Genomic DNA, 26,639 nt, shown 5'->3' with positions numbered 1-26,639 from the left:
CAATTCTTTGTTCTTTTTGTTTATTTGTTTTATTGAACAGCTTAGTAAATTTTCATCTATCTATCTATCTATCTATCTATCTATCCATCTATATATCTATCTATCCCCATACACATCCATCTCTCTCTCTGTCTCTCTAATACTACTAGATGAACGAGGAGCTCAATCTCTATTTAAAATCAATATTTCAGCTTTCAGAGATGCTGATGTTTTTTTCTGTTGGGGTTTTGGACTTGTTAGACAAACTAGTTAAAAATCCATACTGTCCTCCTTAGACTGATCCATTTATCTTCATGTCTGATAATTTAACAGACATTATTTATGTATTAGATATTAGACATTCACTGCATTTCCATGCATATTAATTATGTTTTTAAATTTTATTCTTTTTTTCTGTTTCTCTCTGGACACAGTTTTGCTGAAGAATGATAGAGAAGCAAACCACCATAGCTGAATTTATTCTCTTCATATTTTCGAGTGATCCACAGCTACAGATTTTCCTCTTGTTGGTATTTTTAGTTATTTATGTAATAACTCTGGTGGGGAACTTACTTATCATGTTGGTGATAAAGACTGATCCTCGTCTTCAATCACTTGCATACTTCTGCCTGTCTCATTTATTATTTGTCAATGTTTGTTATTCCTCCATCATTGTCCACTAGATGCTGGAAAGCTTCTGATCAGTGAAGAAAACAATTTCTGTCAGTGCCTGTATTACCCAGATGTTCTTTATTATTTGGTGCTGAAGTTTTCACGCTTGCAGAGGTGGTTGATGACTGATACACTGCCATATATTACCTACTGCATCCTATGAAGCTTACGAAGAAATAACCCATTCCAGTGCTTCACCACCCTCCTAGTAAAAAACTTTTTCCTAATGTCCAACCTAGACCTCCCCAACTGCAACTTGAGCCGTTGCTCCTTGTTCTGTCATCTGCCACCACCGAGAACAGCCTAGCCCCATCCTGGAATCCCCTTTCAGGTAGTTATTCTCTTTTGCAGACTAAACAAGCTCCCTCAGCCTCTCCTCATAAGTCCTGTGCTCCAGCCCCCTAATCATTTTGGTTGCCCTCCGCTGCACTCTCTCTAACTTGTCCACATCCTTTTTGTAAATATATATATATATTACCTACTGCATCCTATGAAGCTTACGAAGAAATAACTATGCTGACAGCTGATGGCTTGTGCACAGATCATGGTGTTCATACACACTTTAGTAAATACTGTTACTTTGCTAAAATCACTCATCTGTGGTCCAAGAGTAATTATCCATTTCAATTCCCTTCACTAACGGTCTTATCCTGCAGTGAGACATTTGCCAAGAAAGTGGTACTTCTTTGCTTTGTTGTGATATTTAGACTAAGCGCCTTCCATCATCTTGCGGATATGCTCTGGAGGATGAGCATAAAGCCTTCTCCACCTGCAGCTCCCACCACATTGTGGTTATTTTATGCTAAGGGGCAGGTTTCTTGCAGTAAGTGAGACCAAGATCAGCCACCTCATAATCTCTGGACACGATAGTCTGCATCCTGTACAGCAATTTATAACCCCATGTTAAGCCTTATCATCTACAGCCTGAAAAAAAAAGCTGTGAAAACAGTTCCGGGGGAAATGTTGAAAAGACCATATGTTTCTTTATTCTGGGGTTGTGGGATAATTATTTGGTATTGGGCTTCCAAATCCCAAGAGTGGCTCTGAAAATCTTACCCATATTCTATACAATGTTGCTGGCCGGAGTCTACTCTTAGAGCTTGTCTACACAAGGCAGTAATGCAAACTGAGGGTCTTTGATGTCTAAAGTGCACTAATGTGTTGCACATTAGTGGGTCTATGCGGACCCTGCTGGTGTGAACTAAAAGTTCCTAGTGCACTTTAATGTAGCGTCACTTCTCTCAGTCTCCCCTACTGAATCTGTCCTACTTTGGATAATCACTTAAATAGTCATGACCTAAGTTTCTTTGTGAATCCAGGCCTTTGTGGGTCTGGGCCTACCAAGCTGGGCCGGATCTGTGGTCCATCTAATCTAGGGTGACCAGATATCCCAATTTTATAGGGACAGCCCCAATATTCAGGGCTTTTTCTTATGCCTATTACCCCCCACTCCTTGTCCCGATTTTTTGCATTTGCTACCTGTTTACCCTAATCAAATCCAGTATCCTATCTCCAATTGTGGTCAGCATCAGATGCTTCAGAAGAAAGTGCAAGAAGAACTGAAAGGGGCAATTAGGGAATAACAACACATAGGATTTAAAGCATGGTAGTTTTAAGACTTAGTCTCTGCGTACCATGAAGCAGAGATCTCAATCAGGATCTAACTCATTTTATTTGCAAGGTAATGAGAAAATTATTTAAGGTAGCGACTGAAATCTGCCATGGAGAGTATCATAGAAGATGAGGGTTGGAAGGGACCTCAGGAGGTCATGTAGTCCAAACTAATCTAGTCAAAGCAGGACCAACCCCAACTAAATCATCCCAAAGAAGCCAAGGAAGAGTGAGCTGCTGGTGAAATCACTGGCCTGTGATTTAGGAAGCTCAGATTTCAGGTCCCTGTTCTGTCACAGACCTCCTATGTGATCTTACACAAGTCATTGAGCATCTCTGTGGCTCAGATTCGTAGATTCCAAGGTCAGAAGGTACCTTGTCACCATTTAGTCCAATATCCCATATAACACAAGACATAGAACATCTCCAAAATAATTCATAGAGCAGATCTTTTAGACAAACTTCCTACTTTGGTTTAACAATTGTCAGTGATGGAAAATCCACCACAACACTTGCTAAATTGTTCCAATGTTTAATGACTATCATTGTTAAAAAATTATGTGCTATTTCCAGTCTGAATTCGTCTAGCTTCAACCTCCAGCCATTGGATTGTGTTAGATCTTGAAGAGCCCATTGGCACACTGTTGGGAATGGTTCCCGACCAGGAGTGTCAGGCTCAGGGCAGACTGTCAAAAAGCAAGGCACACCCCCACAAATTGGTGGTGTGTTCTATAATTATATTTCACCAACATAGTAACAAATGTGAACTCCTCAATCACTGTAAGAGTCTTGCCATGGAGTCACAGACAGTCCCCTTGGGATCTCCAGTCAATCTTGCCACCCAGACAAGATGGATTTCATTGAAAATGGTCACTTACACCAGAAATCACAAAATATTCTGGTTGCTTCACGTCCCAAAATACCAGTCACTTACCCCAGATAAATTTGTACCTCAGATCTTATGGCAAAGACAACGCTGGTAGCCAATCCTATGTTAAACTAACTGAGGATTTATTAGTGAGGAAAAAGAAATGAGTTATTTACAAGTTAAAGCAGGCAACATATAAGCAAGAATGAGTTACAGTCTATGGTTCCAAAAGGTGACAGAGTTGTAGTTATCTGTCCACTGAATGTCTTTTTGGGCTAACCTGCTAAACTGCGGCTCTCTGCTTTTTGTTACTTAGCTCCAGCCCTTCTAAGAATACAAACAGTAAAGATATAACTATTTCTACTTTATATGTCCTCCCCCCAGAGGTCAAAGAAATGGGACAAGAGTTCCTGCAAATAACTTGTTCATGGGTGCATGGGGCAATAAGCAAATCTTTGTCCTACAATGGCCCATTTAGTCTTGATCATCCTTCTTGATGGGCTGGGGAACCATTCTTCCTTCCTAGATGTACAAGTTCCAAGCAGCCCTTCTTACAATTATAAAGGGAAGTGGTGGAATCTCCATCCTTCAAGGTTTTTGAGGCCCAGCTTGACAAAGCCCTGGGTGAGATGAGATTAGTTGGGGTTGGTCCTAGTTTGAGCCGGGGTTTGGACTAGAAGACCTCCTGAGGTCCATTCCAACCTTCATCTTCTATGATTCTAAAGCAAAATTTACATATTTCCTTAGAACATTGGAAACAGACATTTCAAGTAAGATTACTACAGGCAGCAACTTACAAGCATTTTATAGAGTCTAAACGCATCTTTACAGGTCTAACACCTAGCTTGAACAATATTAACATACAGGTGAGCTGGTCTGGTATCCAGCTATGAATCTGTCAGTGCCCAGCTAACACCTACAGACTTGGCAAGATGTGGCACCTGCTTTGGTGGTGTCACAGCCTTATTAAATATGTGTTCCCCATGGAGGTACTTATAGACCGTAATCAAGTCACCCCTGAACATTCTCTTTGTTAAGATCAATAGATTAAGTTCCTTGAGTCATTCACAATAAGCCGTGTTTTCTAATCCTTTAATCATGATCATAGCTCTGCTCTCAGCATGCTCTAGATTTATTTACATCCTTCTTGAATTGTGGGCATCAGAACTGGACACAGTCAGACTGGTATCAAACATAGAGGTAAAACAACTTCTTTCTCCTACCCCGGATTCCTCTCTTTATGCAGATTGTGGCAGCATAGCTCTTCTGGCAAGAGCATCACATTGGGAGCTCATGTTCAGCTGACTAACCGTCATGACGGTCAAATCTCCATCTGTAAATGGACATGATAACACTGCCTTGCCTCACAATCGCTGTCCAATACCCATAGCAGATTCACTGGGATAATGTATAATTTTTAATAAAAGCAATGGACCAATGACTCAGCGGGTGTAATCCGATGTAGGGCCACTGATTTCACAGTAACAGCGGTGATTTACATTATCTGAGGATCTAGTGCAGTATCTATAAATGAATCAATAAATGAAATAGAACAAAGCATACAGAGCTTTCTGTGTCGGTCATATTATCCATTACAAAACACTCAGTCATTACTGACCCAGAACACTGTTATCTTTCTACACAAGAGAAACTTGTCCCAGAGGAAACCAGAAAGTATTCAACCTCCCCAGCAGTAATTAACTCTTGCTCTTAGAGTCAGAAGAATCAAGGATTTTATTTTCCAAGACAAGATGGGTAGGGAACTGAACTATATAAATTAGATCAACAACCATGTATAGCCCTAAGCCCCTTGCAGGAGCTGACTTTTCAGGGTAAAGTGTAGCTGATGTTCTTACATATTTTATTTGTGAGACACAGAAAGAAGGAGACAGAGAGAGGGAAATAGAGGGAGATATTAACTAGATAGATAGATAGATAGATGTGTATGAGGATATATATAGAGAGATTTAGCTTTCAGGGCTATTCTGTGATAAAAAATTCACTTCATCTAGTACTTTACTCCCAGAATAATTCCATTAACATCAGTGGCACCCCTGAGCGAAGCACTGTTCAACTTCAGTAAAGGTGTCAATATCAATCTATCTCTTTATCGATCTATGTTAGGGAGTATGCATTAAAATTCAGAAGGTCCACAATCTCTTTTTGGAATATAGGTGAGTAGTTAGCTCATAATTTACTCTTCTTTTGTCTGTTATGTCTATATATGTATGCTCTTTTTTCAAAAGAAACTGTATCTGCAAATGCTGCATCTTCTCCTGAGAAATGCTGAGAATCTATATCTCCCTGTGGAAACAAGCGGGATCTGCAGCCCACCTCACCCCTTCTCAGGAAACAGCCGGGATTGCAAAGCCAATCCAGAGGTGTTAAATTAATGTTTGAATAAAAAAATGGCCATTTTGTATAATAGAACCCATCAGAGCCAGGTGAGGCAGAAGCCTGAAGATACTTGCTCAGGAATCTTTGGATTTATTGGCAAAGGCCTTCTCATTTGGAGAGATACCTTGGCCTCCCAGGGAAAGTTGGTCTTCTGCTGAAATTGCCCTCTCTGTGTATTGGAGTTCCATGTAGGTAAAATGGAGTAATAACATTTTCTTCCTTTGTTTATTGGGGCAGGTAGAGAGAAGCTTTCTAGTGCAAGTCCATTATGTGAAGCTATGTCTAAACTTACAGCAGCATGTAGAGTACAGGCACTACACATGTAGCTACATGCCACAGTGAAAGACTGGCTTTGTCCACACCTCTCATTGTGGTGCGTGGCTACGCGCAGCAAGGACAGTGTCCAGCAGTGGGAAGGCAGGTAGGAAATGATCCTGCACCAGAGGGTGAGCCCTGGGGTTATGGAATAATAATAATAATTAATTGAAGACTCATAAGATAGCAGGAGGAGGATGACAACTGAAATCCAAAATATGCATCATGAAAATGTATGCAAATTTGAATAACACAGGCCCTAATTTTCGGGAAAATTAAAGGCCAAAGACTAGAAGCCATAAAATATAAACAAGTTGTCTTATATCATCGCACAGCATTGGAAACATTATCCCATAGAGGCTGCACAGCCAAGAAAGCTAGAACAAACTTCTACAGGACACTTTAGATCAGGTCATACGTCGGGTGGTTTCACTGCCTGTCTATTTGATTCGGTTTGGTCGAGAAAATGTAGCCAAAACATTTGGTTGATTTTTATCACTTTGTAGGAAAGTTAGCTTTCTGCTAACCAATTCACTCACACTTTGTAGTACTAGTCACCCATAGTGAGGACACAAGGATGGCTTCACAGAACTGTGATAACAGGTCTAGAGAAATCATAAAGAGAGAATCAACTTGTTTTGGTGAGTAGACATTTTCCATACCATGTATTTCAGTAACTATATTGGACTGGTCCTTACACTAGCGTAAACTGGCGCAGTTCCTTTGAGCTGAGAATCTGAATCACTCGGTCTGCCCTGCCTTGGAGCTTCTGCCACATATCAGATTTTGTACCTGTGCATACTCAGTAAAAAGTGGATAGAAAATGGTAACATTCAGATTTGGTTGTCTTTTATATACAGATTATATAGGTGTGGGTCATTACACAATGTGTGAGAGAGTATAGAATCAGGAAGAAGCTAGACAAAGAATAGTAAAACCTAGATCACATCTACAACTTGCCATCCTCAGATCATAGAATCATAGAATATTAGAGTTGGAAGGGACCTCAGGAGGTCATCTAGTCCAACCCCCTGCTCAAAGCAGGACTAACTTCAGCTATATCATCCCAGCCAGGGCTTTGTCAAGCCTCAGCTTAAAAACCTCTAAAGATGGAGATTCCACCACCTCCCTAGGTAACCCATTCCAGTGCTTCACCACCCTCCTAGTGAAAAACTTTTTCCTAATGTCCAACCTAGACCTCCCCAACTGCAACTTGAGACCATTGCTCCTTGTTCTGTCATCTGCCACCACCGAGAACAGCCTAGCCCCATCCTCCCTGGAACCCCCTTTCAGGTAGTTAAAGGCCGCTATCAAATCCCCCCTCATTCTTCTCTTTTGCAGACTAAACAAGCCCAGTTCCCTCAGCCTCTCCTCATAAGTCCTGTGCTCCAGCCCCCTAATCATTTTTGTTGCCCTCCGCTGGACTCTCTCCAACTTGTCCACATCCTTTTTGTAGTGGGGGACCCAAAACTGGACACAATATTCTAAATGCGGCCTCACCAATGCCGAATAGAGGGGAATAATCACTTCCCGTGACTGCTGGCAATGCCCCTCCTAATGCAGCCCAATATGCTATTAGCCTTCTTGACTACCAGGGCACACTGCTGACTCATATCCAGCTTTTTATCCACTGTGACCCCCAGGTCCTTTTCTGCAGAGCTGCTGCCTAGCTCGTCGGTCCCCAGTCTATAGCTGTGCATGGGATTCTTCCTTCCTAAGTGGAGGACTCTGCACTTTTCTTTGTTGAACCTCATTAGATTTCTTTTGGCCCAATCCTCCAGTTTGTTTAGGTCACTCTGTATCCTATCCCTACCTTCCAGTGTATCTACCATTCCCCCCAGCTTAGAGTCATCCGCAAACTTGCTGAGGGTGCAATCTACCCCATCCTCCAGATCATTAATAAAGATGTTGAACAAAACCGACCCCAGGACTGACCCCTGGGGCATTCCGCTTGTGACCGGTTGCCAGCTAGCTATGGAGCCATTGATCACTACTCGTTGAGCCCTATGCTCTAGCCAGTTCTCTATCCATTTTATAGTCCATTCATCCAACCCATACTTCTTTAACTTACCGATAAGAATACTGTGAGAGACAGTATCAAAAGCTTTGCTAAAGTCAAGGTATATCACATCCACCGCCTTCCCTACATCCACAGAGCCAGTCACCTCATCATAGAAAGCAATCAGGTTGGTCAGGCATGACTTTCCCTTGGTGAATCCGTGTTGACTGTTCCTGATCACCCTCCTCTCTTCCAAGTGCCTTAAAATGGATTCCTTAAGGACCTGCTCCATGATTTTTCCAGGGATTGAAGTGAGGCTGACCGGTCTGTAGTTCCCTGGATCCTCTTTCCTCCCTTTTTTGAAGATGGGCACTAGATTTGCTTTTTTCCAGTCCTCAGGGACCTCCCCTGTTCCCACGAGCTTTCAAAGATAATAGCCAATGGCTCTGAAATCACCTCAGCCAACTCCCTCAGCACCCTCGGGTGCATTGCATCCGGCCCCATGGACTTGTGTATGTCTAATCCTTCTAAATGGTCTTGGACCTGTTCCTTCAGCACTGCGGGATGTTCGCCTCCTTCCCATTCTGTGCCACCCAGTACAGTAGTCTGGGAGCTGATCTTTTCTGTGAAGACAGAGGCAAAAAAGGCATTGAGTACCTCAGCTTTCTCCACATCCTCCATCACTAGGTCTCCTCCTTCATTCTCTAAGGGGCCCACACTTTCCCGAATCTTCCTCTTGTTGGCAACATGCCTGTAGAAACCCTTCTTGTTCCCCTTCATGTCCCTTGCTAGCTGCAACTCCAATTGCGCTTTGGCCTTCCTGATTTCATTCCTGCATGTTTGAGCAGTGTTTTTATAATCCTCCCTAGTCATCTGACCAAGCTTCCACTTCTTGTAAGCTTCTTTTTTGCGTTTAAGTTCACCAAAGACTTCTTTGTTAAGCCAAGCTGGACGCCTACCATATTTGCTATTCTTTCTGCACATCGGGATGGTTTGCTCCTGTGCCCTCAATAAGGTCTCTTTAAAATACAGCCAGCTCTCTTGGGTTCCTTTCCCCCTCATATTAGCCTTCCAGGGAATCCTGCCCATCAGTTCCCTGAGGGAGTCAAAGTCCGCTTTTCTGAAGTCCATGGTCCGTATCCTGCTGTTCTCCTTCCTTCCTTTTGTCAGGATCCTGAACTCGACCATCTCATGGTCACTGCTGCCTAGGTTGCCACCCACTTCTACTTCCCCTACCAAATCTTCCCTGTTTGTGAGCAGCAGGTCAAGAGAAGCACGGCCCCTCATTGGTTGCTCCAGCACTTGCACCAGGAAATTGTCTGCGACACTCTCCAAAAACTTCCTGGATTGTTTGTTCTCTGCTGTATTGCTCTTCCAGCAGATGTCAGGGTGATTGAAGTCTCCCATGAGAATCAGGTCCTGTGAACTGGAAACTTTCCCTAATTGAGTAAAGAAAGCCTCATCTACCTCATCCTCCTGGTCTGGTGATCTGTAACAGACACCCACCACGACATCACGCTTATTGTTCTTGCTTCTAAGCTTAACCCAGAGACACTCAACTGACTTATCTCCAGTTTCATACTGGAGCTCAGAGCAGTCATAGTGCTCTCTTACAGACAGTGCAACTCCTCCACCCTTTCGCCCCCACCTGTCCTTCCTGAACAGTTTATACCCTTCCATGACAGTACTCCAATCGTGAGAGTTATTCCACCAAGTCTCAGTTATTCCAATCATGTTGTAGTTTCTTGACTGTGCCAGGACTTCCAGTTCCTCTTGCTTGTTTCCCATGCTTCTTGCATTTGTGTACAGGCACTTGAGATAAGCAGCCAATTGGCCTACTTTCACAGTATGAATCGGGAGGCCTCCCCTGCTGCACCCTCCTCCTTCTGCTTCCTTGTGGTGTCCCTCTTCCCCACTTACCATCGGGCTTAGGTCCCCGTCCCCCATCAAAACTAGTTTAAAGCCCTCCTCACTAGGTTAGCCAGCCTGTCTGCGAAGATACTCTTCCCTGTCTTCGTTAGATGAATCCCGTCTCTTCCTAGTAATCCTTCTTCCTGGAACAACATCCCATGATCGAAGAATCCAAAGCCCTCTCTTCGACACCACCTGCGTAACCACGCATTTACTTCCGCAATGCGAAGGTTCCTACCTGGGCCTTTTCCCTGAACAGGGAGGATGGATGAGAACACCACTTGCGCTTCAAACTCCTTTATCTCTTTTCCCAGAGCCACATAGTCCGCAGTGATCCGCTCAAGATCATTCTTGGCAGTGTCATTGGTGCCCACATGGAGAAGCAGGAAGGGGTAGCGGTCTGAGGACTTGATAAGTTTTGGCAGTCTCTCCGTCACATCTGTAATCCTAGCTCCAGGCAAGCAGCACACTTCTCTAGTTTCCCGATCCGGACGGCAGATGGATGACTCCGTCCCCCTTAGGAGGGAGTCCCCGAGCACCATCACCCTTCTCTTCCTCTTGGGAATGGTGGTCGTGGAACCCCCGTCCCTAGGAGAATGCATCCCTCGCCTCCTGATCAAATGGGTCTCCTTCTGATCCATTCCCTCCGAAGGGTCCTCCAAATCATTCTCCGCCATAGTACTTGTGCAGAGAGGATGAAAACGATTCCTTACTTCTATCTGCATGGTGGGCACATGGGTTCTCTTTCTTCGGGAGGTCACATGCTGCCAATTTTCTTCCCCGTTCTTCAGTTTCGCCTGCCCGGCCTTTTCTGAATCTTCCTTACACTGTGCCTGTGCCCGATGGAGAAAGACATCGTTTTCTTTAATGCAACGCAGGGTTGATATTTGGGTCTCTAGTCCTTTAACCTTCTCTTCCAACAAGGAAACCAGCCTGCACTTGGTACAGATGAAGTCATCTCTATCCTGTGGGAGGAAGACAAACATAGCACATCCAGTGCAGGTGACAACAACAGATCTCTCCCTCTCCATATCTTTGCTCTGAGAGCCTCCTCAGATGCTCTATTTCCTGCTCAGCAACGTCTGAAAGGCAAAAACCTGCAGTGGGCTCTCTCCGCAGGCGAACTCCCAGGCAAACTCCCTCCTTCTCCTTCTGTTAGCCGCCCCTCTGTTCGCTGCTCAGCTGGTTCACAGCTGGATGCCTTTTATAAGCACTTTAGAAAGCACTTTAGAAGAAGGCAGCTTCATGTGAAAACACAGGGTCAAATTTACCTCTGTCGAAGCCACTGGGAATTTAATAGCACAAGGATTTAGGCCTTCTTCCCTGAAAGTCTCTATCCTAGAACAAGTCAAAAACCATATTTAAAACAGCCAATTGCCAAATTGCCATCATCAACACTAATAGTAATTGTCACAGCTGGTCAAACATTGCCAGTTGTTTTTCAAGGGAAATTTAATTTATAGAAGCAATCTATTGAGGATTTGATGGTTTACTTTTTTTTTCTGTTTTGTGTTTGTTTGTTTTAATTTTTATTTTGTATTATTACTTTGGCTGAAAGGCAAAATCAAATGTTGAAAAATGTTTAGTTTTGGAAAAGTGAAAAAAAACATTTCTACCCACAACTGATCCTTTTATTTTTATTTTATTTAATCCTTTTGTTGTGGTGGTGGTTCTCTGTGTTTGAAACGATGAATGAAAAGCATCTTTGGGCTTTTGAAACAGATATGTTTGATAATTTTTGTTAAGGGTTGGATTTTCACTGAAAAAATGGAACATTCTGATTGGAAATAATGGCTTTTTACACAAAAGCAACACACTTTCCCCTCGGATAAGTTGCCTGCTTATCAGAGACACTGAACCTTTGAGCTTCCGTTGACATCAGTTGGGATTTGTGCGTGGTCTGCATCACTGAGCATCAGGAGAATTACTGAATTACCTAAATGCAAATTTCAGTGCCTAAGTGTAGGCACTCAAGTTTAAAACCTGACATATTTGTGTCGTGTCATCAATATGGGTTTGGAGACTATTCAAAAGGTAAAGGCCCTGTCTTGAAGAGCTTACAGGTGAAATTAGAAAAGGATGAGAAATGGTATCAGTTGGGGAATGCAAGGGAAGACAATGGCTGCAATAGAAGAACCCATGATTGCTTTTGTTAGTTACATGTGCGTGTTGAGGATTTTATAATCAATCATTCAAACAGAAAGAGCGCTTTGACAGGCATTCATAGCTGGTCACAGAACAAAGGATGTTGGCCCTGGGGCTGCAACTGGATCTGTACAAATGGACTCCTATGCCTGTGAAAAGCCCCATTTATTTCACTAGGACTCAAATGGGTGCAGGGGTCCATCCATGGAGATCCAGTTCAGTGAAATGGTCTCTGAAGTGCTGATATATTCTGCCATTTACTTATGTACCAATGACACTTACTATTTAACCAATTCCTTCCTTCCGCTCACATCACCTCTCCTCAGCAAAATGAGACTGAGAGACAGTGACACTAAAGGTGTTTGAGATAGCTTCTTCTCCTTCATGTGTGTCATCAACCAAAATGTTTACTCATTTGCACTGGGATTGATTTTTGAAGTCAGTGGGGTTACACAGATTTCATAGAGTCATAGAAGATGAGGGTTGGAAGTGACTTCAGGAGGTCATCTAGTCCAACCTCCTGCTCAAAGCAGGACCAACCCCAACTAACCCATCCCAGCCAGGGCTTTGTCAAGTCAGGCGTTAAAAACCTCTAAGGATGGAGATTCCACCACCTCCCAAGGTAACCCATTCCAGTGCTTCACCGCTTTGATTGAGGGCAGAATATGTACAGACAGGTCAAATAAGTGTCAGAATTAGGTCTGATGAAACTGCATTGCTGATAGGGAAGATTTTGGCTGCCTCAGGATTTAGACACTTTAATAATGTGTGGTTTTTAGACGAGGATGCCCAGCAATTTCTGAAAATCATGCCCCTTTATGTTTTGTCAAGTCAAGCATCCAACAATTGAGAAAATCAAAATCACCGCCCACTTTGGCGAATCTTGGCCTATAAGGTTATGCTAGAAGGAGAGAACTCTTCTTTATTTTCCTATCCCATGTTTAACATCCAGGGATTAAAACTAGTGAAAAACATCCTTGGTTTGCAAACCTGTCACATCTTAGGCTCAATTAACCACTGCTCAGTCCAGTTTGCTGCTGGGATAATTCCACTCAAGTCATGGTAGCTGTGCTGGGGAAAAGCTTGACTAACATGGGAGTTAATGAGACCTGCTGATACGAATCCCTGACACACACTAGACACAGATATTCACTATGCCACTTTTACAAAGTTATCTGACCAAATACAGAGCTGATTGGATGGCTATTTTCAATTTACCTTCTTAATACTTTTTGTACACCCCGTAACCCGACACGGAGCACAGGAGGATGATACGGGATCTGCTTTAGAAGAAAGAGTTGTACAGTAGGTTTCTAAAAGCAGATCTTTTTTTTTATGGCTCACAGCATGAGAAATGTTTGAGAACTAATTGGACAAGGTATTGACACCAGTGTAACTAAAGAAAATACTTGTGTAAATCTACATGGAATAGGATCTACTTTATTTTTATCCAAGGTACAGTGTCGAAATAGAAATGAGAATTGGTGCATCTTAGTCCACTTGGCTTTCAAAATCTCCCCAGGGTTTTCTTTCTTTCTTTCTCATGCAATTTCCATAACCTGTTATTAAATTGGTTTATTTCATTTCTTTTTCTCTTCTTGCAGGTCACTAACTGTGAATGGAAAACCAAACCAGTTTGAATGCATTTATTCTTGTGGGACTTTCCAATGACCTGCAACTTCAAATTTTCCTCTTTCTGGTGTTTTTAGTTATTTATCTAAGCACCCTGGTAGGGAACATGTTGATCATGCTGGTGATATGAGTAGATCCTCACCTCCACACCCCCATGTACTTCTTCCTGACTCATTTGTCCTTTGTCGATATCTGCTATTCCTCAGCCATTGTCCCTAAGATGCTGGTGAATTTCTTAGCAAAGCACAAAACCATTTCTGTCAGTGGCTGCATTGCCCAGATGTTCTTCATTCTCCTCTCAGCTGGTACTGAAGTGTTTGTACTCTCAGCAATGGCTTATGACCGATACGCAGCCATATGTCACCCATTGCATTATGCGGGGACCATGAGCAAATGAGTGAGCAGACAATTGGTGAGTGGTTCCTGGACAATGGGAGTCTTGTATTCACTGATAAACACTGTCCCTGTGTTAAAGTCGCACTTCTGTGGGCCCAATGAAATCCACCATTTCAGCTGTGAGCTGGCTCCTCTATTAAAACTGTCTTGCACTGCAATCTTCACCAATAAAATAGCTCTTCTTTCCTCTGCTGTGATATTTGGTTTCAGCTCCTTTCTCCTCACCCTGGTCTCTTACATTCACATTATCTCCTCTATCCTCCGAATACGCTCCACGGAGGGAAGGCATAAAGCCTTCTCCACCTGCAGCTCCCACCTCATTGTGGTGGGTTTATTCTACGTGACAGCTCTTTCCCAGTACATGAAACCCAGCTCAGTCAATATGCTGGTTCTAGATGAACTCTTCTCCATCCAGTACAGCATCTTCACCCCTATGTTGAACCCCATTATCTACAGCTTGAAAAATAAGGACATGAAAACAGCTCTGGCAAGAATATTAGGGAAAATTCAAGTTTTTCATGTAAAGTAACCATTTCTAGAGTTTAACATTTCCAATAAAAGTATAGTATCAATCAAAGAGTTGTGGGGAATGCACTACCTGGTTATTTTGAGCTCATGCAATTGGTTGACACTGGTACACAACTGGCAATCAATTTAGTCTAGATAAAAGCACTATCCCAAACACAGTTTATATAGCTGAAATCTTAAGTGACATAAATATGAGTAGCTCAGTTGGTTTCAGTGGAACCATCTTAGGCCTGGTCTACACTACTGCCGATGGTCAACGGGAGATACGCAAGCTACATAATGTAGCTTGCATACCTCCCATTCATGTACGTATGTTGATGTACCACGGTGTTTTCATGGTGCTGTGTAGATGGGAACTGCCCTCCCGTCAATGCAGTCTTACTCCTTTCGGGGTGGTGGATTTCTGGCGTCAACCGAAGAGGCCATCTGGGATCGATTGAGTGGGTCTACACGACCTGCTCAATCGATCCTGCTGCATTGATTGATGCAGAACTGACAGTGTAGATATACCCTTAGTTTACACCAGCTGATGATCATTACGTTGATATCCATGCTTGATTTATTTCTCCTTAAAGCAATATGAGCTTTGGGTTTTGAGTAGCATTGAATTTGAAAATCAACTCGTGAAGAGACCCAACCCTGGGATTTTGGACTGACTTCGAAATGGGGTTGAGTATAGTTTGTGCTAAGGCACGCTAGGTAAACCCAAACTTTAGCTTGATTTTTAGCCTAGCTACAACTCAACCTGATAAATCAAGTTACATGAATTTACTCTGCACCTACAGTATGAAAAATGTAAAAGTTAGATTGGTTATAATAAGCATGTGTTACTCCAGTGCTTTAACCACAAAGACAGCCTTCCTGAAGGGCCTACAGGCCTTAAGTGCTGAAATTGGGACCTGGATATTACAATGAAGAAAGCAGGTACCAGACAAATGCAGACTTGACTAGGTGGAAACTGTCAACCAACTGAAGAGAAGAAATGGAGCTCAAATTCTGTTCACTTTGTGAATGCCACATATTGTGTCTTAGCACCTCTCCTTTGAAAGGAAGACAGGCATTTCTTGATGGATACCTAATGATGTAGATGCTTTTGAGACTTATTCCCTGCTTCCCTGAAGTCAGCCAGTGGAAGGAAGAAACTCCCTCTAGCAATAACCAGAGCAGCGGTTTCCCTCAAGCCTAACCGTTGAAGTCTGGAATTAAGTCCCAGCAACCCAAACTCACCTGAGGCAGAGACCAGCACCATTTCCTGAGGAGGCAGGTCTTCACCCCAGCAAAGGGAATATGAAGTGGGAGCCACCAGAGAAGAGGCCAGAGCTTTCTGGCTCATTTCCAGTGACTGTCAGAAAGGTCATTCTGGTCATCATGACCTCCTGTCACTTCCTTGTGACCCGGTTGAGACCCACTGGACTCTGAGAAGTCCATCCTAAGAGCACTCTTTGCAGCCCACAGTCTTCCCAACCCCGACCCTCTGGGCCCCAGGAGGCGTGCCGCATCAGAGCTGCAGGAAGATAAATGGAGACAGGGGTTAGCCAAAGGCTTGAACTGGTGTGTAAGCGACTTCTCTTCATTCCCAATGACCCCCAAACTGAGGATGACCACTGGTGTACCTCCTAGCATCTGCTGAAGCAGGGTTGCCCTCCACTGAGGCTGATTGCATTTAGTAAGATAAGAAAATTCCCAAATGAAATTGTGTACAAGAGGAGTTGATATTGACTTAATATTAGCAATTCAAGGAGTGAGCAATAAGTTCTTCATACTAATTCTTAGTTATCTCTGCAGACATGTTTTGAGGCTAGTAAATGGAACAGCACAACTGTTAGAGACAAAGAACGGGGTCCCTGGGGCAGACTGGGGAGATGGAACCCTTTATTACCTGCTCTTCCAACTCGATGCCGTGAGTGAGTGAAGGGGGGGAGGTTACTTTACAATCCTTTTATCCATAACAGTATGTAAATATATACATTCTCAGCAACTCCCCATAGATCCTTATTTGGTTACATTAACAACTAGAAAATGAATATTAACAACTACATAATGAATAGAATTATACACTCCCCTGTTTGTTGTTTACAGAATTACTTCACAGAGCGCAGGCACATTACTTTGAAACCTACTAACATTCTTTAAAATATACAGTATGCAATTGAGGGAAAGAAGATAATGCTCTCTTCCAACCAAAGGCCTTGCACAGGAGGGGGATAGTTATTTTGTTAGCCTCATTCCCTGCGTAGATGGCCAGGAAGGGAGGGAAAGAAGAAAGCTAACACAACTCTAACTAGAATTTATACCAAATACCAGAAACAAGGTTTGCCCGTGCCATGACCCTGTTCCCTGCAGCTTAGGCCTGACCATTTGTCCAGCTTTTAACTCTTTACTCTCCTAAAACAACCTCATCGCCACAGTGACAGAATTTGTCCTCTTGGGCCTCACCCAGAGTCCTGAACTGCAGCGATGCCTCTTGATCGTCTTCTTCATAGTCTATGTTACAACTTGGTTGGGAAACTTCACCATCATCACCATTGTGATCACTGACCACCGGCTCCACACCCTGATGTACTTCCTGCTGGCCAACTTGGCTTTCCTAGATGTCAGTGACTCATCAGTCACTGTTCCCAAATTACTGTTGGGTCTTCTCTCCCAGCACAGAACCATCTCATTTAATGAGTGCATCCTCCAAATGTTCTTCTTCAATTTCTGTTTTTGTGTTGCTGGCTGTTGATCGGTATGTAGCTATCCATCAACCCTTACAATACTTGACTATCGTGAATCAGCGTGTGTGCATGGGACTGGTGGCAGGGGTGTGGCTGGGTGGATTTGCTCACTCAATTGTTTAGGTTGGACTGGTCCTCTAGTTGCCGTTCTGTGGTCCAAACGTCCTGGACAATTTCTTCTGTGATGTTCCGCAAGCCATCAAACTGGCCTGCACCTACACCTACTTGGTCGAGTTGCTGATGGTCTCGTCATAGTCATGTTCATCATCCTGCTTGTTTTGTACATCGTCATCTTAAGGAAGATAAAGAAACACATCACAGACGGGAAGCGCAAGGCTCTGTCCTCCTGTGGAACCCAGTTCACAGTCATGTGTTTACAATTCATACCCTCCATCTTCATCTGTGCTCGGACTTTCTGGAAACTCCCCCTGGACAAGTTGGCTTCCGTCTTTTTCACTGCAATCACCCCGATGCTGAACTTAATGATCTACACGCTGAGAAATGCTGAGATGAAGAAGGCTATCAGGAGATTGATGAGCAGAATCCTGTTCTCAAGGAAGAAATTATAAAGACAGAATTTATCATGAATGCTCTTTTATTTTCCATTTTGTAATAATTATCCCACATCATCTTCCCATCAGATTACATTTTTTCGTTCATAATTCCTATTTGTGACATTAGGGAAAAATGTATTGGTCAGCCTCTTAGCATGAAGTTTGTTTTCATTATATTCAGCTTCCAAATAAGGTATTAATTCCTTATGCATTCTACTTAACCCTGATTTGGGGATCTCTGCCATTTTCTCCACTGGAAGGATTGCCCGTTCTTTATGTCTCCATACTACTAATGTTGATGGTTCTGTCCTTCTCCAGACATGAGCTCTCAGAGATCTTGCCACTAACAAGTGAATCAGCCCTTTTGTGAGTCTGTAACCAACTTTGAACTATAGCTATGAGATCTATAGGTGGTCAAACTTTAATAATCTTGAAAAATCTATTTTGTTTCTTCTAAAAAGTTGTGTTATTTTTGTCTGATTATCTTAGGGCATTGCCAGCATATATACAGACAGGCTGCTATTCCTCCACATTTTCTCTTGTGTTTATGACTCCATTTCTTATATATTTTCCTGTGTTTAAGTGGAGTGAATTAACATAGATGAAGTATATGGTAATAATTTCCATGAATAGTTACACAAATGGATGTGTTTTTAGCCTCCCTTCAGATTTGTTGCCATTCTTCTAAGTGATATTTCTTTTTAGATTCTTTCCCCATTTTTCCATAAATGTGCTCTTGGCGTCTAGTGATGTCAGAATAAATTCACTGTACATGGGATCTCACCTTTCATAGCTTCTGTCAGCCGAGCTCCTTGCACGCAGCTGGGGTGCTTGAAGCCCTCTTCCCCCCGCACAAGCTCCCTGTCTGCCAGCCTCCCATTGCCCTTTATTTTAGGGACTCCTCACAGCGCCTCCCCATCTTCCCTCCACTAGGGGTTCCATGTGCCCCTCATCCTGGCCACCTCCAATACCAGGGTCTCCATCCTTCTCCCATAGCAGTGGTTCTGTGTATGCCTCCTTCCCTCCTCTCCCCATACCAGGGTCTTCCTTTTCTCCCCTGTGTACATCCCCCATTTCCACCTTTCCCCACATTTCCTCCTAATCCTTCCCCTAGGTATCTGTTTTCTTTCTCTAAGGGTAATGCAGGGTGTCAAGATGTTAAATTGTGTTGGGAGAATTGGCTGAGATGAGATCGAGTATTGTTTTGATAGAGGGCTCTAATGGTGACATAAACCAGTTGTAAGACCTATTGACAATTGCAGAGGTGGTCGTAACCGAGGCTGTGCTAATCAGATTGCAGGAGCACCAAGTGTCCCACATTTTTCCTCTTTTGGTTTCTGATTTTCCCCAAAATCAAGAGGGTTCTAGCCATTGGTGCCTAAAACATTCCCTGAAATTTTGGAACCAATGAGATACGCTATTGAAAAGTTATCATAGTATAGACAGACCGACAGAGAAATAGACAGAAATGCTGTTGAGTTGAGTGTACGGCCGGCATAGACTTCACCAACCAATGGGAATCAAGCACTTTGAGGTGTCCTTTCCACTTATTAGTGGGTCCATCAACGTTAACATTCTTCAAAAACTTGGGCTTTCTACACTGGATTGTAAAGCATTCAGTCACAAATAAGAAAACAGTGGTACATTCATCTTTCCCATGTGTTCTTTGATGGTATTAATTTCCACAGTCAATACAGAGTTGTATTAATAACAATAACAATAAGTATGTTACTCATTTCTACCTCTGCATCTGATGAAGTGAGCTGAGCCTCACGAAAGCTTATGCCTGCTAAAATTAAATTTGTTAGTCTTTAAAGTGCCACAGAACTGTCGTTGTTTTTTTTTAATAAGTATGTAATTAATATAGACTGGTATGCCTTTTTCCTCCTGTACTCTTCTTTCACTTCTCATGTGTAATTATGATACCATGGTTGTTTCCCTTTTGCATTGGTCCAGACTTTTGTTTGGGAGGGAGAGGGAATCAATGTGCTAAATTCTGTTAGAAGCAGACATATTGTATGTAGAGCAGCTAAACAGAGTCATAGAGCGTAAGGGCGAAAGGGATCAACTGGTCATAGAGAGTCTGACCTCCTGTATATTACAGGCCATTAGATGTCACCTATTTACCCCTGTGTTGATCTCAATAACTTGAGCTTGGCTATGTTGCCCTTTTTGACCCAAGTGGTTAGCTGGAGTTCGGGGCCTTGTAACTTGCTCCAGCCAGGAGCAGAAAATGACCATAACATCTGCTACTTTATTTGATGCAATCTTGTTTATTTACAATTAATGTACAAATTCCTGCTTCTCTGAATACAGGACGAACCAAAGACAAAAGGGAGCGTTCTTAGTTTACAGACCGAAGCTTGCTTCATTCAGAATCGGGAGCCCAGAACCTCTCTGTAGGCTTCACCCAGGGTCAATCTTGCTTACAGACCGCTGCTTTGTTTTCTTCCTTCTGCCCTTGGTCTCTCCCTGTTTCTTGTCTAGTCTTTTTAACGTGCGCGCACGCGCGCATACACACACACACACACCCTCCTCAGAACAATCAGCCACAGACATGGGCCTTTTTCTGTTCTTTCAGTGTAATCTGATTTTCAACATGTGAAAAGTGTCAAAACTAGTGGTATTTTGAAATGTCAGAAAGTAGATCAAGATTGAGTGAATGTCTCACTCCCAAATGTTGGCTTTTTCCTTCATGCTTTCCAATTCATTTTTTAAAACTCTTCATTTTGCAAACTCATCTGATCGTTTGATTTTTTTTTTCTTTTTGTTATTTGCTGGGTTTATTTTTTAATTTGTTTTTTTGGTACAAAACCAAATTCTGAAATATTGGACTTTCCCCATGGAAAGAAGCCCTGGCATTTCCCTCAGCTGTTAAACAGCGTTGTAGTATTTGTGGAGAGAAGTGGCTGTGTCATTTCCAGGAATGGCCGCCAGATAATGTCACGCTCTCGGGGCTGCGGCCAGCATGTCCCACCTGTTCTGGGCTGCTCCGGGTCTCTAACTCCGAGGGGGAGCTCGTGTGATCCCAAAGCAGGCAGCCAAACCTGAAGCAGAAATATCCTACTCGGAGTTTATCGCCAGTGGGGAAAGTCCATAACTCATCTGATGGGAGACTGTGCTCTTTCCTGCCTGCTACACACAGGGCCCCTTGCTGGGGTGGGATCGGGGCAGACCCTGAGAGTAGTATGTCTGGGAATTAAGACTCCATTCAGATGCAAAGGGCACCTCTTAGCTGGGAAGGACTCGGGGGCCACCAGTGCTGGGCAAAGGCAGGCACTTGGGCCAGGCCTGGCCGTTACCTATGACAGTCCTGATTACTGCATTGGTGAGGTAGAAATGGAGCAGCACCACCGAGCCCCAGTCCCTGGGGAGGAGGGGAGGCTGACAGCCGACGATCACAGGGTGTGGTGGCTTGGAGTGGCCATGGCTGTGAACCCTCTGGTCTCCTCCAGCTGCCCTGAGAGCCACCACCCCAGGGCCAACGCCTTCTCCTTGCCCTCTGCCTACTTCCCAGCATCTCTATTATGTCCTCTGCCACTCATCGGGGATGCTGGGTTCCTCTGGCCCTGGGTGGGGGTCATCAGTGGCCCCCACTTCACCAATGTATGAGGTTGGGGGGGAGGTTGTGGGATGTATGAGGTCCGTGGCCCAGACTCCACCCATGGTGGACCACTCAGGACTGTGCTTTGGCCCACCTCTGGTTTCAGTTTGGGAACCCCTGGTGTATGGAATAGCAGGTCAATGGCATTTTTCACTTAAACCAATAATATAGCAACATGACGCCATACAAATACCTTAGCATTTGTTAGAGACACAGGGTGGGTGAGGTGATATCTTTATTGAACCCATTTTGTTGGTGAGAAAGACCAGCTTTCAAGATTACACTGGACTCTTCTTCTGACCTGAAGGAAAGCTCTGTATAAGTCTGATAGCTGGGCTCTCTCACCAGAAGGAGTTGTTCCAATAAAAGATAACACCTCACCCATCTTGTCTCTCTAATACCTGAGACCAACATGGCTGCAACAACGCTGCAAACACCAGTGTTTATTTCACTATTGAATTTACGCTAGTGTCTTTATTAACCGGTCAGTATTAAACCAGCAATGTTGATGGAGCTACTTTGTATTAGCACAGGTTTAGCTGAGATCTTCCCCGTTCATCTCAGTTGCACTCGCTTTCTCCAACCTACTGTTAGCCGCTCTTGGATCTTTGTGTGCATTTGGCCAAACCCTGATCCCTTTGAAGAGATTGGCTAAATCCCAGTGACTTCAATGGGATCCCAATCCATCCTCCTTATCCAATCTGATCATCTTTAAGAAACACTGCACACATTCCTCTTAACAAACCTGCAAACACAGAACACTTTTCCACCCAGGAAGAATGACATAGCATTGATTTATTGATTTAGGTTAAAATAATGTTAAAATGTCTCTATAAGGCGCTTGATTCCCGTAAGGGTTCTCTGCTGCCGCCTCTCCGCTTCGGCCACCCTCTCTGTCACGAATGACTCTGAGACCCTCTTGTTCAGCAACCAGTGCAGTTTATTTCCAGTGCGCAGTCCCACCACCTTCCGATCACATACATCTTGGCTAACTGTCTCAGGAGCCTCTGCAGCCAGGCAGGTAGAGCTTCTGCTCCCCTTCCACTCCCTGGCTTCCACCTCCTCTCTTTCCCTCACCTGGGCCTGTTTATAGCCCCTGGTTAATTACACATGCAGCTGGCTCCCCTTGCCCCAATCAGGTGCAGGAGTTCCCAGCCAGCTCCCATCTACCTCTCACAGCTGGGGCTGTGGTGACAGAGGGCTGGCTAAGGGATTAGTGCCCATCGCTCAGTTACAATTCCATAATACATCATTAATAACACAATAATATCCCTGCACTATTAACACAATTATTTTAACAGGAACTCAGCCATGCAGACACCTCTTCTGCATCCCTTTGTCCCTGTGGAAAGAAAACCTTCAGCTTGCTCAGAAAACCCCATCAAAGAGATGACACATGGGATGACCCTCCAAGTACATCATAGAATCACGGAATCACAGAAGATGAGGGTTGGAAGGGACCTCAGGAGGTATCTAGTCCAACCCCCTGTTCAAAGCAGGACCGAGCCCAACTAAATCATCCCAGGGAGGGCTTTGTCAAGCCAGGCCTTAAAAACCTTGAAGGATGGAGATTCCACCACTTCCCCAAGTATCCCATTGTAGTGCTTCACCGCCCTCCTAGTGAAAAAGATTTTCCTAATATCCAACCTAGACCTCCCATAATATGAAAAAAATATTGACAATGCTGTCTAACTGAACACTCACCATCTCCCCAGTCACTGCCACCTTAAAAACACCTGGAAGAAAGAAAGAGATCAACCCACCTGCCAACTAGTTTAAAAAAACACTCAAAAACAAAGACAGAAGCAAAAAACAAAGAGCTACTGCACTGATATTGCAATCCATTGGGATTTTTTACCCTGAAAGATAAGAAGAGCCAGAGACTCCATGAGATCCACTAAGGACTTTTATATGGCTACTGATTCTATGTAGAAGATAGTCAGAGAGAATAGTGCTGGTGGCAGTACACAATCCTTTAGATAAATAGATAGATGGACAGGTGGAATTTACTACTGTAAATACAGCATTTTGCACTAAAAAATTGCACAGCATGTCCTCATGGAGACAAAAATGTCATCAGTTGATTATATCTGTAAATAAATGCAGAATGAAACCATGGTCATCAGAGAAAGATGGACCTTTTGTTCTTGGTGAATAACCTCCACACAATCAGTTTCCTCAGGACAGCTTTTATCTCCTTGTTCCTCATGCTGTAGATGATGGGATTCATCACTGGAGGCACCATGGAATAGAAAACATCCAGCATGAGATCCAGCCCTGACGTGGAGTTGGAGGTGGGTTTCAGGTAGGCAAAGGTGCCAGTGAAAATATACAAAAAGACCACAGTGAGGTGAGGGAGGCAGGTGGAGAAGGCTTTATGCCGGCCCTGCTCAGAGGGGATTCTCAGCACTGTGGTGAAGATCTGAACATACGATATGATTATCAAAACAAAGCAGCTGAAGACTAAGCACGCACTAAGGGCAATAACCCCGGTTTCACTGAGGTAAGAGTCAGAGCAGGCCAGCTTGAGAAGCTGGGGAATGTCACAAAGAACTGATCCACCGTGTTACCTCCACAGAAAGATATTGCAAATGTGCTCCTGGTGTGCAGGGCAGAGTAGAGTATCCCACTGATCCAGGCACCGACCGCCATTTGGACACAAGCTTCCCTGTTCATCACCCCCTCGTAGTGCAGTGGTTGGCAGATGGCGATGTATCGGTCGTACGCCATGACGGTCAGTATGGCGAGATCAGCTGAACAGAGGAACATGAACAGAAAGACTTGGGTGACGCATCCAGAATAAGAAATCGACCTGGAGTTCATGAGGGAATTGACCATGGATTTGGGGAAAGTGACAGAGATGGAGCCGAGGTCTAGGATGGACAGATTCATCAGGAAGAAGTACATGGGGGTGTGAAGACGATGGTCAAGGGCTACTGCTATGATGATGAGAAGGTTCCCCATCAGGCCTCCCAGGTAAATCACTAGAAATGCCACAAAGTGCAAAATCTGCAGCTCCCGAATGTCAGAGAATCCCAGGAGAAGGAACTCGGTGACAGTGGTCAGGTTGGACATTTTCTTCCTCAGCACATTGTGTCCTGCCTGCGGAGGGAAGGAGAGAGTCATGGGTCAGGATTAGACTGCCAGAGGGAATGACCCTGAATCCCCTCTGAGTAGTATCTCATGATGTGAGTGTCAAAGGAACACAGCACTCATCACTTCCACTGACTAGGATTGGGGAGTTCTCTTCACTGCTGACAATCGGACCACTAGAGAGACAATGTGCATGAGGGAAAATCTGTCATTGGACCCACCTCTGTTGGTGAGAGAGACGAGCTTTCAGTTTACACCCTCTCAGGATCTAGCCCACGATGTCACTTGATGAAATGCATTAAAGACTGGGACAAATTACAGCCCAAGCCCACAGATCTAGCAAAGTTGGTCCCTCAGGTCTGATGGTCCCTCAAGCCGACTTGTCTGTAATAATGCCTCCCACGCTCTGTGCACAGAAGACCTGCTAACTGCATACAAGTTGATGGATGGCACCAATCCCAGCTATGGTGTCATCTCTGGGTGATGATGAGTTACCGGCGTCCTTCAGTTACCGCTGGGATGTGCTGTTTCCTTCTGTGGCTTCATGCCTGTGCCATGTGGTCAGTGGCAGGCAGGAGACCTGGGTTCCCGTCTTGGTTCTGCTGTGTAACCTTGGGCCAGTCACTTCTGTTTCCTTTCTCTGCCTTGTCCACTTGATTATGGGCTCTAGGGGGGGAAATGTCTTATCACGCGTATGCACTGCTATGTACAGCATCTGTGCTCAACTGGCAGCAGTGTTGCACACTGGATATGGCGAGAGGTCCCAGGAGATCTGGATTCTAGTTCCATCGACCTAGTGTGGGCCCCAGCTACCCTGCAGCTGGGTGCATCTTCCCAGCTCCAGTAGACAGACAGGAGCTAGCTCTGTTCAAGTTACAGCCCGAACCATACCCATATGGCCAGAGATAGCCTGAGCATCTGATTATGTACCCACGGAGATCAGGTGGGTTTGTATTGTTCTACCCCCAGCTAGTGACGTCTGGATTCCACTCTGACACTGAATTACAAGGTGTTAGTACGTCTGTTAGGTACAATCCATATTCCATGGGCTATCGGCTCTTCTGTTTACTCAGTTCTGCCATCCTGCAGAACGATGTCTTTGAAACAGAAATAAAAATGCACATAACAAAATGACAGCGTTTTGAAATGATGGTATCATTGGACCATATTAGCATTTCCCACCCTGGCTGAAAGTGAATTTCCCATTCGGGCCAGTCAAAAATATTTTGCTTAAACTGGATTAAAAGAACTGGGTTTTCAGTTAAATACATTTTCATGGAAAGTCTCATGTCTCTATCCAAAAAATTCATTTTTTTTCAGGGGGGAGGGGGATTTTATTTGGAATTTTTCAGTTTTCAGCAGAAAATGTTTGGTTCTATGTTGCCAAAACCCCAAAATTTGTGGGACTTCTATGAAAAGACAAACTTTTATTCTTAAAAAAAAAAAATCTGATTGGCTCTAGTGCTTGGATTGAATTGATAGCCAAAGTCTTAAAGAGTTCAAATTGCCACTCAGATTTGTGTTCTTACATTTGTCCTGTACTTTAACACTCTAACCGATTTAGGTGAAATAGCAAACTTACTGTGTTGGTCTTTGCAGAATTTTTTTCCAGCTTGTGATGTGTGGGTGCTAGAAATCTATCTATCTACATGAACATTTCTCTCTCTCATGTACCCATCACTGCATTATCCAGCAGCTGTCTCCATGCCCTGTCACTGAATTTCCTGAGTTGCGGGGTCTCTCTGCCGTTCCCAGCAGACAGGGATCCACTCCACAGATGGGCGCTCCCTGCTTCCCTCCTTGAGCATCCTTGGCTGAGAACTGATGGACTAAACAGCTCTAGAGCTTGTTTAGGCTTCAGACACAGCCACAACCCCAGATGTCCCTGCTCTGGGGCTAAGTAGCTGAATCTGGTCTCCAAGTCTCAGATCTCAGCAGTGATCTCACCTGTGAACAAACAACCCTTCCACCCTACCCTAGCTGACCCTCACCCCACAGAGGGGGGATGGCACCAGCCCTGGATCTCACAGGATGGCAGCATCCCTGGAAGGAAACTTGGCTAAAAACAAGGCAGGGCTGAGGCCCAAAGCGTGCCTCAAGGTATTTGCCAAATCAACTATCTATTTATAGCATAGACACGTGACCTACAATAGCTCAGAGCCTAGTGGCATCAGAAGCTCAGCTAGCCTGGAATAGCCGGTTCCCTCATTAGCTTCAC

At 44.0% G+C, this 26,639-nt stretch overlaps 3 pseudogenes; 2 read left to right on the top strand and 1 right to left on the bottom strand.

Annotated features, from left to right (window-relative positions):
- The first annotated feature begins 13,515 nt into the window (after positions 1–13,515).
- Positions 13,516–14,454, top strand: LOC137151388 (olfactory receptor 5V1-like; annotated as a pseudogene).
- Positions 14,455–16,348: 1,894 nt separating this feature from the next.
- LOC137151450 (olfactory receptor 4D9-like) lies at positions 16,349–17,739 on the top strand (annotated as a pseudogene).
- Positions 17,740–23,450: 5,711 nt separating this feature from the next.
- Positions 23,451–24,403, bottom strand: LOC137151326 (olfactory receptor 14A16-like; annotated as a pseudogene).
- Between the last annotated feature and the right edge of the window lie 2,236 nt (positions 24,404–26,639).

Source organism: Emydura macquarii, unplaced genomic scaffold (assembly GCF_026122565.2).
Source record: "Emydura macquarii macquarii isolate MOO-44397 ecotype Brisbane River unplaced genomic scaffold, CSIRO-AGI_Emac_v2 contig_205, whole genome shotgun sequence".
NCBI lineage: Eukaryota > Metazoa > Chordata > Testudines > Chelidae > Emydura > Emydura macquarii.
The sequence above is the reverse complement of the archived record's forward strand: the minus strand, read 5'-3'. Positions and strand labels throughout refer to the sequence as shown.